This window comes from Cupressus sempervirens, chromosome 3, assembly GCF_028749045.1.
Source record: "Cupressus sempervirens isolate cs-2001-9-10 chromosome 3, ASM2874904v1, whole genome shotgun sequence".
Classification (NCBI taxonomy): Eukaryota; Viridiplantae; Streptophyta; class Pinopsida; order Cupressales; family Cupressaceae; genus Cupressus; species Cupressus sempervirens.
In genome coordinates this window covers 607,526,489-607,531,987 of record NC_143120.1, presented here as the reverse complement: position 1 = coordinate 607,531,987, position 5,499 = coordinate 607,526,489, and the positions used below count along the sequence as shown (strand labels likewise).

Sequence of the window (5,499 nt, the reverse complement as noted above, 5' to 3'; positions counted from 1 at the left end):
ATTGATTGTGGTGAATCTACATTTGAAAAGAAGCTATGTAATTCCTTCATAGAGGGAGATTACTATATTTGAGAAGTTTGTGACATAAAATCTAAGAGGGAGAAATATTCTATCAGAAAAAAGACTTGTTCTCAAATTTCATTCTGCTAGGACATGTTGTTGCCATGAATGCCAAAGAGGGAGATTGTTGAATACAATTGTTCAATTGTGTGTTGTCTTTGATGTTACACAAATTTCATATCTGTTATCAGACAAAGTCTACTAAGCTCATTTTCTCAGATGGTCACCAAAGCGATTTACAAAGTCTACTAAGCATTCCTAGTAGTTACACCATGGAGACAGTTTCTACCAAGCTCACTCAGGTGATGAAGTATTTTGTGGCAAAAGTTAGTTTCTACCAAGCTCACAAGGTCAGTGAAGGAAAGTTAGTGTCTACCAAGTTCACTCAGTATCTAAATGATTTTGAAAAGTTTACAATATTTACCAAGCTTCACTTGGTTAACACTAGAGATCATTTTTGGAGTAGTTTTTACTAAGCAGGGTTGGCCAATGAAGGATTTCATTATTTTGGGGAATAAAGTTTGATTGTTTCATGTAATGTTTGTAGCCAATTGATGTAATTATTATTGGTAATTATAACTTGTAAATGAGCCAACTAGACAATTTTTAAGGTATAAATTAAAGGTCTAGTTATGAAATCTAAATTGTAATGAGTGAGCATGTAAGTGAGTTAATTGTGTGAAGAGGAAGGTGTGAGCAAATTTAGATGAAGGATCAGATATCCTTTAGGAACAAGAAAGGTGTATTTGATCAGAGAGGATCTAGTGAAGTAGAACAAAGATCTGTAACAAAAAGGTTTAGTTGCATCTCATTCATGTCACTTTATTGTTAATTTTTCATCATTGTAGAAATGATTCCTAAATCTCTTAATAGATTTTGTTTAAAAACCATTTTTGTAAACTCTCTAACAAGGTGGACAGTTCTATTAAATTGTTATAAAGTCCTCTAGCAAGGCCACTCCTAGCAAGGTGTTTAAATCCTCTAATAGGGTCACACCTAACAGTGTGTTTTGTAACCTTTAATAGGGTTGGCTCCTAACAGGGCTCACTTTAGAAGAGTGAAAGTTGGTAGCTAGTTACTTGGTGGTTTTTCCCATATTGGGTTTTGATGTTAAATCTGGTGTCTCTTTTTTTGATGTTTTTTATTTTATGCATGCATGTTAAATCTTTGGGAATGGTTAATAAGTTAACATACATCTACCAAGTTACAACATTTTTTTCTGTGGCTACCGAGTAACAATAGTAACTATGTTTATAAGACATCTAAGGGATCTATGGATTTGTTTTTATGATAACTGATTCACCCCCCCTCTCAGTTACTCCATCTATATTTCCAATAGATATTGTGTTGAAGTGGGTTGTTCTCAAAAGAAAGCTAGGCCATCATACTAAGTTTGATCACATGTGGGTTGGGCCGTTCCTGATTGTTGAAGGCAAAGAACATAATGCTTACTAGTTGGCCATAATGGAAGGAGATGTTCAACCGATCCCTATAAATGGAATCCACCTCAAGCCATGTTTTGCAGTATGAGTTTTAGTCCTACCTTGTATATTCTAGGATAGTTTCCTTGTTTTTAATAAGTGCATCTACATTTTAGTTTAGTTTGGTTTTCCCTAAATGTTGTCCAAGCACATGTTAGTTTTTGTTTTCTATCCTAGTTTAGTTTCTTGTCTTATTTTGTAGTTTTGGTTAGTCAAGTTGCTAGTTTATGTGTTTAAGCTTCATAATTCACCCATCTCATTCATACTCACATCAATAAATGTGTTCAAATTCCTACACATACTTAGTATACACATGCATAGAGGTATACATAATGTTGCAGCTACTCAAAGTCCTGCTGCCAACCTTACATACATGCATATCCACATATCCACTATTCACATGCATGCACTCAAATACATGCATCCATCCACACATAATTGAGATGATCAAGTGATGAAGGTTTTAACTTCTAAAGTTGATACTTGAATTTAGGGATGCATAATTACAAACTCTATGCCCAATCAATAAATAAAACTGGTTAAATGCCTAGCAAGTAGACATACAACAGAGGTCACCAAAAATGTTACTAAAATTCTACACATGCTATAATTTTACATCAAGTAACATTACAGAAGGAAATATTCATTTTCTATTCATTTACATTTCATCATTTTGCAATCATATAAAAAATCATGAGCAAAAGTAAGTACAATGTTCATTGTATAAATCATCAATTGATATGTACAATTTTCAGTTTTACAAAGTATGGAATGAAAGGAAAATGCTAGAAATGAAAAATCTCATAGAATTTGTGAGTCTAACTACTACCTTTTATACATATCGAGAATAAGAAAAACATATTACAGGAAGGTAGAGTTAGAGGTAACCAATCATTGCCTTTTCAACTTTTGATTAGTTATGTGATCTTCAATGCTGCTCCTGGTCTAGCTCTTGATCTGACAGCTCTAGGTCCTCATTCTCCTACATGCAAAAAAGTGGGGTTAGATCTTAAAGGATCTAAACAATGACTGATTATCTACAACTATGTACCCACACATGCAATATTTTTCCTATTCTGAATACATATAAAAAACAACAAAGTGTATTCTAAGTGCTCTAATGCAAAAAAACATAAAAGTATAATGTTAAAGGGACATATTAATTCTAATATGAAACCTTTCATTATAACCAAGAACAAATATGTTGATCTCATAAGGAACAGGTGCAAATCATAGGAGAATAGTTTCATGAGTGTCATGAGCCGATGCTCGAACCTCATGAAATACTATAAGAAAGAAAGTTGAAACATCTAAAGAGTCTGAATTAATAAATAGAAGGACAACAAGGACATTTGAAACTAAGGGAGCTTCTTCAGAATTTGTTCAAAATATTGGTGAAGTCTCTACTAAAAATGTGAATGCAAAAAGAATAGGGAATGATTTTGATGATCTAGAAATCAACTTTTCTAGGCTTGTTCCTATTGCACAATATTATGCCCTTGAAAATGACCAACATATACTAGATATTGTGAAACCTTCATACATCATAGTTTATGATCCAAACATGGGGTTTGTGATGGTTTAAGAAATAATAAAAATCACTATGGAAAAGCTGCAGAGGAGATAAAAATCATGATTTTATTTATAGAAAACTCCAAGAAGTAAGGTACGTAAACTTGAAAACTATCCAACATTTAATACTGGAAAGGGATCAATTTTGACATCAGAAGGCACATTTGAGATGGAAGCATGTATCATGGATGGTGTCACAAAATGTTGTGGAGCAAGTTTTGGTCTTTCTACTATCAATAATCCCATTTCCCTTGCTCAACTTGTTATGGAGATAACACCTCACATTTATTTGGCCTTTAATGGAGCAGGAAAATTTGCACGAGATTATGGTGTTGAGACTTCTAGCATGGAAAACTTCATTACCAAAGATAATGTGGAATGACTCCAACAAGAAAAAGAAGCTCAAAGAGTGCAGACTAACTTTTCTACACCTATAGTAAATAATTTCCACCAAGAGACAGTTGGGTGTGTGGTATTTTACAATCAAGGAAATTGTGCAGCTGCTACCTCTACGAATTGGTGAACAAAATGGTAGGACAAATCAAAGATACTCCAATTGTACAACAGGCAGGTATATATGGCTAGGGAAATTCAAATAGGTGAAGTTGTAGCTTTGAAAAAATAAATTGAATGGACAATGAAAGAGAATGGTTCCCAATAATTGCTATTCATTTAATCAAAATTTTGAAAAAGCTACAACATGATAATGTTATTAGGTTGAAGGAGATTGTAACTTCTCTTGGTCAAGAAAAAGATGACCAAGGAAAACTAGATAGTAATAAATATAATGGGATTATTTACATGGTCTTTGAGTATATGGATCATGATGTTAGTGTTCTATCTGATCAACCAGGAATGCACTTTACTATTCCTCAAATAAAGTGTTATATGAGGCAACTTTTAATAGGGCTACATTACTGCCATGTCAATCAAGTACTACATCATGATATTAAAGGATCAAATGTACTTATTGATAATGAAGGAAACTTGAAGTTTGCAGATTTTAGCCTTGCAAGGTCATTCTCTAGTGACCATAATGGAAACTTGACAAACTATGTTATTACATTCTGGTAGAAGCCTCCAGAGTTACTGTTGGGCTCAAAAAAATATGGATCAGCAATTGATATGTGGTTTGTGGGTTGCATATTTGCAAAGCTTCTCTATGGAAAACCTATCTTGCCAAGGAAGAATGAGCCTGAGCAACTCAACAAAATTTTTGAGCTTTGTGGATCTCCAGATGAGTATAATTAGCCAGGGGTGTCTAAGGTTCCTTGGTATAACACTTTAAAGCCACCTAGGCCAATGAAAAGATGCCTGCAGGACATTTTAAAACATTTTGATTGGCATGCATTGGAACTACTAGAGAAAATGCTAACTCTGTATAAAACTCAAAGGATTTCTATGACAGATGGTCTTGATGCAGAATACTTTTGGAATGATCCTTTACCATGTGATCCAAATAGTTTTCCAAAGTATGAATTCTCACATGAATTTTAGACAAAGAAAAAATGTCAACAACAATGGCAACAACATGAAGAAATAGAAAATTACAAGAAACCCAAAACAATAAAATGACAAATGTTTCAAAGTACCTTGTAGATGCATTCATCGCGGCTAGCATTGAAGCCCAGAAATAGAAAAGTATTTCAAAGAACAACAAATTTTTTTTTTAAAAATAACTTTCATACCATGCATCACGGAAAGCTCCAATAGATGCGTTCATGGCGACTTTAAAAAATAGTAATTTTTTTCTCATGGTGGCTGCAAATAACTAGTCAAAACCCTAATTTTTCCTCTCAGCCTCTCGAGACTTCCAGAATGTCAATGAAGTAAAAGATGAAGATGGTTTAGGGTTATGTTTTTATGTCGTCAATTACTTTTTATTTTGTTTTGAAATCTGCATGCTTTTCATAGGATTTATTTCGTATTTGAAAGTATGATTTTTGTGTTGTGATTTCATTTTTAGAGGGGATGGGTTTTTTTTCTAATTGTTTATTTGCACAAAGTTAATACTATTAAAACAAGAAATATTAAATGATATTCATAAATCATTTTAATATTTTTTGTTATTTTGAATGCAAATAAAGGGTCATTTGTGTCTCATAATTAATAATTCAAATTTTCAACAATTTATAAATGATAAGTCTTAGGGAGTTATATCTTGGAATTTATTGGCATCATTATTTGACTGAAGTTATGATCAATTGGGAAACATATGGAGGGAATATAGGGGTGTGAGTCAAATTTGATTTTGCTAAGGCAGTTGAGGGGTCTTTATTGACTGTTGGAGACTTTTTGCAGTAGTTTTATGTGAGTCATAGGGTTCCTAATGACTTAGTGGAGCTTTTTCATAGATAGGTTTATTTTTCATGAGTCATTAAGTCCT

At 33.1% G+C, this 5,499-nt stretch overlaps 2 pseudogenes; both read left to right on the top strand.

Moving 5' to 3' along the window:
• Positions 1-709: 709 nt before the first annotated feature.
• LOC149568141 (isoaspartyl peptidase/L-asparaginase 1 pseudogene) lies at positions 710-3,698 on the top strand (annotated as a pseudogene).
• A 30-nt stretch (positions 3,699-3,728) lies between these two features.
• On the top strand, positions 3,729-4,688 carry LOC149568140 (cyclin-dependent kinase C-1-like; annotated as a pseudogene).
• Positions 4,689-5,499: the final 811 nt, after the last annotated feature.